General features: G+C 34.0%; 1 protein-coding gene across 1 annotated transcript in view; it reads right to left on the bottom strand.

The window, feature by feature from the left end:
• LOC148949324 (zinc finger protein squeeze-like) overlaps positions 1-9,091 on the bottom strand; it is a 315,758-nt gene extending 306,667 nt beyond the window's left edge. The window contains exon 1 of the mRNA XM_089093355.1: positions 8,868-9,091. The gene's annotated coding sequence lies outside the window, so the exon portion shown is untranslated. The remainder of the gene's footprint in view (positions 1-8,867) is intronic.
• Positions 9,092-13,110: the final 4,019 nt, after the last annotated feature.

The following is a 13,110-nucleotide window of genomic DNA, read 5'->3' as shown; positions in this document are numbered from 1 at the left end:
AAGTTTTTCAAAGAAAAGTAACGAACTCCATTAAACCAAAATGAGCAAAAATATAATCAAATAATCTACCAAGGGTGAAACTACCACAAATCAGCATCGATAAATAAATGAAATCCAAAACGAACATAAATTACAATTAATAACTGAGTCAAACTCAAAACGAGCAGAAATTAACATGAGTAGGGCTCAATACCCCTATGCATTCCCAAGGCCAGAACATAATTTGCACTTTATTGAAAAAATATAAATATTCATATTTTTATAACTTTAATAAATCAAATAATATTAACATTTTGACTACTAGATATCAGTATGTATATTAAACTGACAATACACATTCATTTGTATTTTTTTCAGTAAAGTACAAATTATGTTCTAGTCTTGAGAAGGCATAGGGGTTTTGAGCCCTATTCATGTTAATTTCTGCTCGTTTTGAGTTTGACTCGGTTATTTATTTTAATTTCGGTCGTTTTTTAGACAATCATCATTACTCTTCACTAATTTTGGTCGCGATTCGAGAATCCCTTCCGATGGATGTCCCGATAATAAGAATTTAAGGATTTTCCTCCCCCACAAAGGTCAGATTGTGTCTGGGAATCCCAAAGCCCAGATAGGGACTAAATTTGACTTCACATCAAGTTTGGTTGAGATCTTATTGCCCCTTCTGGTAGATGTGCAAATGAAAAATGTTCGGGAAATCTTTTGCCCACCCCTCTCAAAATTCGATTAGGATTGCAGCTGTACTTGATTCTGTATATTTCTGGGCTGGAGTTTTGTACGCACATAAAATCTTAGAAAATTCAAAGAAAGTCGGAAATTTCAAAAGTACGGTAGCTAAAAAAAATGGCATCTTGGAATTTTGTCGATTTTCTAATGATTTGATCTGTTCTAGCTATCTTATCTCCTTTAAGAATCCCCGAATTTGAGAGAAAACTGCTTGGGCTAGACTTCTTTAAAACACCGTAAAGTAATACTTATTTAGCCATGAATATATCTTGACTTTGGGCAATCTAGGGTGTTTAAGGAAAATTTCATTGTTAAAAGAGTCCTTGGGCAGTTCATAGGGTGAGGGGGATTCGTTATAATTGCTTGCAACTACCACAATTTCATGCCGACCAATTCTTCTCCGCAAGCATTCTTTATAGTAAATATTTATTTATTATGAAATGCAACATATCTATCGTTTATGGACTTTCTATATTAAATTTGAATTTATTGATCATACATATTTATACGCTTCACCACCAATTTTAGCGTTAAAAACATTAATAGGTACTGTTGCATTAGCTGGTACCTACGCGAGAAGTCAAGTTTGGTTTATGCTAATGAAATAAAACAAAATATGATGAAAATATAATGGTTTAGAAACAAATTTCGGCTATATATTTGAACATCAGGGGGGTGGGGGTAAAATATAGCATATATTAAATACGTAACCTAACCTAGGTACCTCCCCCTCCTAAACCCCAAAAAACAATAGTTTAAATATTGTAAACGCAATGACAAACCACGCTTTGCGATTCATTTCTCTATTGACAGATACCCATTTGATTAATTTCCTTTAGCATTTCCCTATACAGTATATCGTGTGGGTACCAGCTAATACAATAGTACCCATTAATATTCTAAACTTGTCATAAAAGCTTCAAAATACAATGATATTATTATTATGCAAATCGTATTTTCAAAAGAAAAATATATAATTTTCCTCATTAACAAAACGACATATAACATTCTGCCTCAGAAAACCATGATAGTGGTACAAAATATTGTAAAAAGTCTGGAATGATGACTTTAGCAGTCGTTATGGGCAGCGATTTCAAGCGTGAACTTACTTATTCGAAAAATCACATCCTATCCCATATCTTAGTTATATTTCAGGAACAGACTATCAACTTGCTATTTATTCCTTTTCTTCACATATTGTCATCACTCCTTTACATATCAGCCTCTGTGAATTGGCTCTTTCGAGGCCAAATAATATCTTAACACCTGAGAAGATATTTCAAAACAGGAACAAAAGCTATTGCCTCGGAAGGAGGTTTTCTGTGACAGTTCATAAAACTTTGCTAATTCTGCGTGTTGACTTGTATTAGAAAACAGAGTTTAAAGAAATATGCGCAAGGATATTTTACTATTTCTTTGTAAACAAATTTTTGGGAAAAGCCTATTACAGCTTCCCAGTATCTGTATGGAGGGAGGGGGAATGAAACTTTTTTGCGTAAAGGCGTCTTATTTTTTTCCTAATATTGTACAATTTTACCATGTTTATGTATTTATGATTTTCCGTGACGCAGCGGGTGAATATTGGGTGAATTTTGCATGAAATTGGTTTTTGTATCATATTACTCAAGAAAATTATTTAGGTTTACCAAATATCAATTGCTTTTATATCTTCTGAGCTTAGCTCAAGGGTTTAGTTCGTCTGAAGTTTCGGCGAACTTTTGATCAATTTATTTCGAATTTTCTAATGGAACCCAAAATTTATAACACACGGCTATAATCGTCAAAAATTTATTTTGCAAAATACAGTTCCTGTCATGAAAATAGGAAATACATGAAACTGTAATTGTTTGTAGTCAAGTAGTCGACAGAGAATGGAAAATAGCCTCTGTTCTGTTGAAATGAGCTCTATTGAACCCAGAATCAGAAAATGAGGAGCCAATATAGTGAGGGGAAAAAATATTGATGCCCGGCTGTAGCTTGTTCTAGCTAAGGACCAATTATTACGGGTAAATGGGAGCTCTTCCTTCTGTATAACGTACTATACAAAACTATTCTGTTTTTTAATCCCTCCATCGAGATATAAGGCCGGAGGAGGTTTTAAGGGGAGGGCAGAGGGGGCATTTTCCCCGGGTGCAGAAATCTTAGAGATAAAAATTTCCAATAAATAAGACATTAGAATTGCTTATCAAATTTCATTAGCGATTGCAGTGTCACTGGCGAGTAATGAGCGGTCGTTTAGTAAACTTAAATTAATATTAACGTAACTCAGATCGAGTATGAGCCAGGAGCGACTAAATCATTTAGTGTTAATGAGCAAAGAACGCGAAGAATTAGAAGTAATCAATTGGGACGAGATAATTAAAAATTTTGCAGAGGAGTAAGAAACGTCAGAGTTAAAAATATAGAATTTTTTGTTAAAATTTGGCCTGGAAACTTTTGGGAGAAAGAGGAGGGGGGGGGGTAATCAACATTTTGCACCGGTTGCAAGAGAGGCAAAATCCACCACTGTCTAAGGCCCTCCAGAGAAACTCCTGCGTATATAACGTACTGCCATTTTATCTCTCAATTTCAAGTAATAAATTTGCTTGGTTACAAATATATATATATATATATATATATATATATATATATATATATATATATATATATATATATATATATATATATATATATATATATATATATATATATATATATATATATATATATATATATATATATATATATATATATATATATATATATATATATATATATATATATGTGTGTGTGTGTGTATACATATGGTACTTGTGCATTATTTATTTACCCAAGGCTATAGACTGTACAAGGAACCACTACAGGAAACCAGACAAACGGGTATTTGTTAGATAAATGGGTCGCAAAGCGTGCTTTCTCATTACGTTTACAATATTTAAAGTGTTTTTTTGGGGGATTTTGTTGTTTTGGGGAAACAAAATCTAAATAAACTTTCGAGGCTTGTCCTTTTGTAACAAGAAATAAAGTTTGCTTGCCCATTCATCTACTTACAAAGCATAGGCATTTATTGTACGAGAGGGAGCTCATATACTAAAAAGTTGTGATTTTTGACATTAAACACGTGGCAAACAGGACAAACAGGGTGATAGCTTTGGGGAGGAAGAGGGGAGTTTGATTTTTTAAGGACGCATTGTTTGATTTACAACCAGGCTCAACGAAGAAGCGTTATCTTAGTAACGAGCGACAAATCTCACATGAAAGTTTCTCCCATGGAAAGAACCAGATGGGTTCAGAGGGCAGGGCTTTTCGTATCCTTAGAAATTAAATTTTTCGGCCATTCTTGATTCTTTTATAATGAGTCTCCCATGTAAAGAAGAAGGGCAATTAAACTATCATCTTTTCTTTGATAAAATAATAATAATAATATAAAAAAAAAATACTGGTTTGTCCATGCTACAAATTTGAAATGCCGGATGCTCAAGTCAAATAAAATTAGGGCCTTTTTAAGACCGGAACCGGTTTTATTTCCCCAAAGTTATAGTATGAGCTATATTGTATAGTTAATATTTAGTCCATTTATAGTTATTATAGTTTTGTATAGTGATATAGGATGCATCTAATATATATATATATATATATATATATATATATATATATATATATATATATATATATATATATATATATATATATATATATATATATATATATATATATATATATATATATATATATATATATATATATATATATACATATATATACATATATATATATATATAGCATAGTTAAGTACTCAAAATAATCTGCTTCGACCGAGTTTTCGACAGTTGTCAATTAAAAAAAAAAAAAAAAAAAAAAAAAAAAAAAAAAAAAAAATTATGTTTTTCCTCCAACCATTCAGTTCCAATTCCGATTTGTTGACAAAAATTAGATCTCATTTATCACAGTTGAAATATTGATTTCGTAATGAGCAAAAATTCAAAACAGCCCCTCCCACCTATCTTAGAGAAAATAAAACGGAGGGATAGATAAAGCAATCTTAATTTAATAGGGAAGTGTTCAAAGTAGGCTACTAATTTCCAACGTTTTTATAGTAAATTTGTACATATTAACTTGTTTTCCCACTTTGTCTATCTCTTTGTTGATCATATCAATATGCCTGGGAAACAACAGCAGTTTTTTAATAAATAAGTTCTAAGACCACACTGGCTACACATAACATTGAAACAAAAGGGAACCAAAACAATGGAAATTTACAGCTAGTGTTCAAATTCGGGAAAGTAAAGACTTGTAGGGAAAGGTCCCTACTGAGCTGTCTAAATGCAAGGATAAATATATAATAATGCAAGCAAAGAAGACAACTTCACCGAATTTTGACCAGCTCCCGCAGCTCTGTCGCGCTTTTGGTCCTTGTACAGACATATCCAGAATTTTTGTTGGGGGAAGGGGTATTTTTTCGTTTTTTTTTTTTTTTAAAAAAAATGCTTTTAAAAACCACATGAAAAATTTGTTTATATGCATTTTTGTTACGTTTTTACGAGACAAACAAAAAACTTCGGAGTGTTCAAACCCTGAGCCCCCACCTGGATACGGCATCGGGCTCCTCCCATTAAGAATCTTGGCCATTCATTCCGAGGCTTGGTATTACCTCCCTCCATGGGCGTAGGCAGAATATTGTCCAGGGGGGGCAGTCGATAGTGTGATGGAGGGCCTTTTATCAACTGCTTTTCCAACCATCTACTTTTACAGCCATATCTAATGTAAATTTGAAGGTCTAGGGGGGAGGGGCAGCTGCCCCCTCTGCCCCCCCCCTCCCTACGCCCTTGCCTCCCTCCACTCGCTTTACTTCTAAGGCAGGCAGCCTGGGTCTTCAGTTTTCGCACGCTTATTACCATGACGTCGTATATCTTTTTTTTTAGACAGGACTTTTCGTATTTTTATAGCTTTTGTCCATCTTTTCTATTCCAAAATGTTCTGCATACGATTTCACGTTTCTAGCTTTGTTAGTTTGACTTATTCTTCAGTGCACAGGAAAACGTTTGTTTAAACAAACACAGAAACTTGCTTTTAGCTTATAGGTAATAATGAAAAACTAAGAAAACAAAAAAATACAAAAAAAAACACGGACTAAATATGGACTCTATCATACTTTTTGAGTATGTAACTCATAAGTCCATAGATAAATATTTTTTTAAATATTCAACTTCTTTGAATTACAAAACCTTGTATTTCAAACACATTTTTATCTATTTAATTAGAATATGATGACTCACCCTATCTTAAGCGGTATCATTTATGCAAAACATATTCCATTCATTTTAAGTTTCACAAAAAATCTTTTCCACAAAAATTAAGACTTAGAAGAACATGGAAAGCCGACGGAATATTGGCAAGCTAAATCTAGTTTGATTTTTGCACAGATTTAAAACACAGCGGCGGCGGAGAGGAGATGAACAAACCTTGCGCATTCCCTTATGCCTTTTTGCAAATTCTTTGCCGTTCCTTTTAGTTCGCAATATCCAATGGCAAAATGCTTATAGGCGGGAACAGAGAGCGGCTTTTCGCCAATGATAGATTTGCAGGCTTGGATTTTTCATCAAGTTGAAACAGTGGAATATTTCAGTAAATATGTTGCGTGTTCAAGTTTCTGTAATTGTCGCAACTTAAAGTATCCCTTTTGCTCTGATAATAGGAACCAGAATGAAAACTTTGGCCGGAATGATTTAGAAAAACTATTGAGAACTCTCCAATCCTTGCGGCATCATCGACTCTTCAGAAGCCGGCGAATCTATATACAGTGCAAAGAGATATTCCAAGCTGCTGATTTTCGAAAGGATTGGATTTGCCGCCGAAAACACATATCATAGAATAACCATTTCTTATAGTTTTTATATGGAAAAAGACTTACTTGCTAAAAAATATTTTACACAAACAATTGCAGAACCATCCGAATATTTTTTTTTTTTTTTGGGGGGGGGGTCCCAAGTCAGGCAATTACAAAAGTTATTTTTAAGAAAACGTAATTTCTTTCTGAATGATTCAAAATCTAACTCTCTTTGTGCATGTTTAGTATTCCAAAGGACTATAAAATACATCTCCCTTACACTTTTAAAGGTGCTCATAAAAAGTTATATAATCATTTATCCATAAAGTAATTCTTCTTGTTTATTTTGAATCTTTCAATAACTAAAATCTGCATAATGAGAACCAAGCTTAAGAACTAAAGTTTACCTTTGGTGTATGTGAAGTGGACTTCTGAACAGTCTCTTCAAGTTAGATTCTGTGTTGCGACAAAATAATCCGCAAAATAATGTGTTGCGACAAAATAATCCGCAAAATAATGTGTTGCGACAAAATAATTAACAGCAACGTCTATGAGGACGTATGGTCCCTTTAATGGCTGCATTTCACAATAGCAACAAAATTGACAATTTCAGAAACACTTCCGAAATTACTATTTAGAAGCCCTCAATAGATTCGAGGAAATTTTAGACGTTTTAGGAAATTATTGCCTTCATTTCTAATAGCCCCCTCCCCCTCTTTCATTGAACATGAAGCTCCTCTGTTTGCTAAATCGCTACCTACCAGGATATTTACAAACCCATTACTGTGGAATTCATTGGTACGGTCATTGTCCCCTTCTTGTGTTATTAGCTTTTCCCTTCCTTTTATGACCCAAAGGGAAAGGCTTATATGTAGGAGAGAGGAAAAGGAATTAGTCAATAAAAATGCAATATGAATATGCTAGCGTTCTAAATACTAAAAGGGACAGATGTGAAATAGGCAACTAGCTGACGTTTACTGAAATGAATTGTCCTCCTGTTGCAAAAGTGAAATGAAATTTTGATGCCCCTATTTTCATCGGGTAAAATAATTTAACTGCATTTCGTTCTTTGGCTCTACGGTGCAACTCAAAATTAATACCTTCCATAAAAAAACTGATAAGCCTATTTGCAAGGCCGTATCCAGAAGACGGCGTAGGGGGCTTGACCCCCCCCCCCCCGAACGTTTATTTGACTCGTAAAAACGTAATAAAAATGAATATAAACAAATTTTGATGCACTTTTTGAAGCTTTTTTAGCACCCAGGACCCACCCCCGAAAAAATACTTTTTTAACCCCCCCCCCCACTCCCCTGAAAAAAATACTGCATACGACCCTGCCTTTTTTGTTTTACCTATGTTTTACGTAGTAAACTTTGAAATAAATTAAATATTCGTAATACCAAAAATTTACTGCCAGGTACAATAAACTAGATATGATTTTGATCAAAAAACCTTAGCAATAGCCTATTTATAAAGTCAATGTTTTCTTAATGAAATAATAGCAAAATCAAAGGATATTTGTTAATTGAGGAATCGGGGTTATCCCTCTCTTAACTAAATATATACTTCAAAGCGACAGAGATTTTATTGGTTACGCCCCCAGAAGCTAAAATAGCTTATTGCCTTTACCTAAATAGTTGTTAAATTTTACAGTATCAAAAGATGCCTATTGCAACAATAGGATCCTTCATGGCCCTTAATTACAAAATTTTTGGGCCTATATAGCCCCTATCTGAGTAGGATTAGGTTATAGGCTACACTGGCCTCCCTCGTGTACCTGGACATACTAAGACAAGAGGGGAGGTAATATAACAAAATTGCCTATTGCTACTGTATATCTAGGAGACGTTGATTTAAGGTTCTCCAGTAGCAGCTCATCATTTCCACCACTAAACAAATCACCCTCAGAATTGCAATAACATTGCACCTAAAAAGAAAATGTATACGAGCGTAGACTCGAAAGCTGAGTAGGACTAGGGGCTACTAACACATATACCCCTACGACGGACGATAAACAGCCCTTTGACGAGTGAGCGTACCCGCGACAGCCATTAGTAACTAACTGATTTATGCATTCAAGTAAGTAACAATTCCTGAATCACTTTATTTTAGGAGATGCTTAACTCATTTTGGGAGGATGTTTAATTACGAGAAAGGCTTTTAAATAATCGTTCTATAAACCAAAACAATTTGTGTTATTGAATAATTTTGGAATTTGGCTAGGACGGGGGGGGGGTGTATGAAAACCAAAACACCTTCTGGGTAACTCAAGCGAAAATGTAACTACAAAAACACCAAGTCTGCGAAATAAAAATTGCTCAAATTGTATAATTACCTTTGGTATAAATGTGAAATAGCACTGAGATACGGAATAAATAATATGTCCTTTATGGAGAAAACAAAAGTGAATCCCTGTATTCCAAACAAAGCAAAACCTTTATAAGCGAGAGTAGAATCACAATAATCGTATACTTGATTTTTCCAGACTAGGGCGTTACTCCTTTGAAACGAAGTTACATCAATCACAAAATGGTAAATCACGTCATTTGTCACACAAATAATGTATAATTAAGCCATAAGGTTAGAAAACAAGAATATGCAGTATCTATTTCGGAAACTCGAATAATTAATTTCAATGTTATAATAAAATTTTGCATAAGTGTTCCCATGTTTCACCGCAAAATGATTCTCATAAACTGCCAACACAAATATCTTGGCATGCGTAGCTGACCACTTTTTTGCTAACTTTTTAGACACCCCTATTCCAAATAGGTACAATTCTCGTCATGAAAGTGGGAGGAGCAACCAATTCTTATCATTAAGCCTTTCTTTCTTTAACATGCAAATCACTTTTTTTTCCACTAACAGGTGAATCTGCACGATAGATTCTTAGGCCGACACATATCCGTAACAACTTCCTGTCGCTGTGCTGTTAAAATGTCCACATATTGCGATGTCTTAAAGATTACCATAATTACGGTTATTTTTTTTGCACTGTTTTTTCTTATGCCTTCAAGATAAGGCTTTTTTTGTTTTTAAAGCTTCAGTTTCATATATTTTTCAAAATAGGAAAAAGAAGGCAACTATGGTTTCAAAACACACTAAACATCAATTAAAGCCCTATCAGGAGGGGAGTAAGGGGTTTTACCCCCTTCCCCCGAAACGTTTGTCCGACTCGTAAAACGTAACAAAAATGAATATAAAATAATTTTTGATGTGTTTTATAAAGTTTTTTGTAACACCCCCCCCCCCTGAAAAAAATCCTGGATACTTACTTGACATCAATGTGATATATAGGAGGCTGACATTTTGGAAAAGTTGGGCAGAGCTCTTTAAAACAACTAAACGCATGAAAATTCATGGATATGAAAGGGATGGATATCTCAGTAGGCCTATATAAAATGTTGTATTTAGCCATTACGTAGTCAGTTTTTAACACTATTTGTTTCATTTTAAGGAAATCAAAATGTAATTTCCTATCCTAATGGCAACATAACGCCTTTGGAGTTACCGTAGCTGTATTGTATTCAGCAATTTCAACTTTCAGGTCGTAATGCAACTAGTTTACACAAGAGTATAGTCAAATTGGCTTAATCAACAAGAACAAAAGGTTCCCATTGGTCTTGTCAGAGGAATACTAGAATTGATAATATCCAATTTAGTCAAAGGACTCGATTTAATGGGATCAAGGCTTAACTTAATTGGACAAGGAACATGTAGCGCCAGATAAGTAGTGACTACTGTTAAAAATATTTCTTCGAAGTGCGACGTCTCTTTGCCGGTTTTTGTGAAACATCGTATTCAGTGGGTACTTTCCCATTATGTGGACACCTCTAAAAAGTCAAGTTTGATTAATGCTAATGAAATAAAACAAAATAGCACGAGCATATAATAGTTTATAAAAAATATTTGGGCTATATATTTGCACATTAGGGGGGGTAAAGCATTGCATATATCAAATACGTAACCTAACCTAACCTAGGTTCCTTTCCCCCCTAAACTCCAAGAAACAACAGTTTAAATATAGTTATCAGAGTGAGAAACCCCTGAATACTTGTTTATACAACATCAGATAACGTCAAATCTTTGCTTTTGCCGAGTGGATGCCTCGGGTTTTCGTGACTGCTTTTTAGAGGTGTCCACATAATGGGAAAGTACCATTCAGTGCAGTATTCAGGAATATAACATTACTGCCAGACAGGGTATCTCAAAAATAGTTATTTGAAACCTTAAGGTTCCCCAGAAGGTCCGAAGAGGCTCCACGACGAAGAGTGAGCTGAGATAAAACATGTGAACTACGATTGAAACATATGGCACAAACGGTTTGGGTCAGGGAAATGTAACTGGAGGTACGAAAAGGAGGGCAATTACCCCACCAGGTCTTTTTGCCCCGACCTAGATCTTGAATAACACCGCTTTTGATATTTTTATTGACAAATATATAAAAAAAATTTCCTCTTAGATTATGAAAATAAGCCCCCCCCCCCACTGTCCTGAAGTTATGGCCTACCTTAAGCTCCTTTTTCTTGGGGTGTATCATTTATCTGAAGGATTCTGCAAGGGTGAAAATACTGAGGAATCCTGCTATACAATATAGTATCAGAGCATCATTTATTTATTATTTTGATTATTTATTATGCATTTATTTTCTTGTTTCTGAAATGAGATGGAATTGCAGCCGGAAAGTGTCTTGTTCTGATCTAAATCTTTTAAGAATACCCTTGAAAATAATATAGTTAAAGTACTTTTTTACGGAAGTACAGTTGAAGTTGTGTATCTAGAATTGTTAGTAAAGTGGTGATTCCATTAATTCCTAAAAAAGAAAGTAGGATATCTTCTTACAATTAATTGATTTCTTCTCTTATTTATGCTGTACCTTAGTCTCATGGCTTTTGCTGTAATTGTCGTAACTAACGATAAATTGTTCATATTTTCCAATATTTTTCTCGGGGCTTTAATCATTGTTTACTTACACAAACTTTTATTCTGTCATGGTAACCAAAGCCATGCAATTAAAAATCGAAGGGAAGAAGTATCACCAGACTCATTTTCTTATACAAATAAGAATAAATATAAATATTCTTTGATTTAATTTAATTGAAAAGAATACTTAGTTTAAACGCAATCAAGTTTCAAATTTTTTTAGACCATCTGATTTCCTTTATTCCCTAACCACCCTTCCAGGTCTTTCGGAAATGAAATCTCTAGTTTTTCTCTTTTCAATTACGTGCTCTTATCTCAACTAAAAAAATTTTTTGGGGGGGGGGGTATATTCCATGTGGGGATGTTTTTAGGAGTGGCAAAAATTGCAGAAATCCTTGTTTTATTTCAGCTAGAAAATTTTGTCGCTTTTTGTCATATATTCTGTAAGGTTGTTACCACAAAATGGTAACCAAAACGCACTACAGTCAGCCAAACAAAATATTAAATCCCGTTTTCTTCTGATCAAGATTTTTTCAGTTTCTAAAAACTCATCTCAGTGTTTCTACTTTTTTTTTGTACAAAACTGAGATTGAGACAAAACCAGGTCATAGAACCGTAGATAATTTTTTTTACCGGCTGTCCCTAATGAGTTACCATCCCATAACTCGAGATTTGTTTTTTTCGATATACATTCCTTTGAATTCTTTACAACCATTTATTTCTTTCAGTTGCTTTTTTTGTCACTGAGGTTTTAGAATTACTCTATCTGAAGGTTTGAGCAGCCATTGTAATGCACACATGTTATTTTCGTATTCACATTACAATCATATCCTGTTTGAACAAATGAAAAAAAAATGCTCGATAAAAATTATTCATCTTCATCAAAATTCAGTTCCCAAATTGATTCAAAAATGCAATATTTATTTTGAAATTTCAAGGATTCACGATCTACACTATATAAAAAGGAGGTCAAAAGAGGCCTATCTGAAATAAAAGAAAAAGAAAGATCATGTCGAGCAAAATCTGTCAAATCACGGAAAAGTTTCCAGAGCTTTCAAACTGGTTTTATTTGCCAGAAATCTGTCAGGCTATTTCTGACCGATCAAAGAAAAGGAACTGAAAATCTATTAGTTGATATTTGCAACAAGAATTTGAACTTCACCGATTAATCTGATAAAAGGGAGAAGGATTGCCAAGCTGCAAATTTCTCTTAGCCAATACGATTAATTACAAAATACTTCAAAGCCCAATTAACTCCTTTATGATTTGTTTGATGAATCGGTAAAAGCCTTGTTGGTACTTGGGCACTATATGGGCCTTTGCAAGGAAACTAGTCACGAAAAACCCGTTTTTGACGGGTCAATTTAAGAGACCGCTATAGAGTAATGCAATGAATAGCGTGGTTTTCATTACGTTACGATATTTAAACTGTTGTTTTTTGGGCTTTAGGGGACGGGGGAAGGTACCTAGGTCAGGTTAGGTTACGTAAGGTTACGTATTTAATATATACTATGCTTTATCCCCCACCCCCCCCCCCTAATGTGCAAATATATAGCCCAAATTTGTTTATAAATTATTATATATTCATCCCATTTTATTTTATTTTATTTCATTAGCATTAACCAAACTTGACTTTTTAGAAAGGCCCATATAAT

The sequence above is a fragment of the Artemia sp. Qi Xiang Cuo genome, chromosome 8 (assembly GCF_049724085.1).
Source record: "Artemia sp. Qi Xiang Cuo chromosome 8, ASM4972408v1, whole genome shotgun sequence".
NCBI classification, from domain to species: Eukaryota; Metazoa; Arthropoda; class Branchiopoda; order Anostraca; family Artemiidae; genus Artemia; species Artemia sp. Qi Xiang Cuo.
The sequence above is the reverse complement of the archived record's forward strand: the minus strand, read 5'-3'. Positions and strand labels throughout refer to the sequence as shown.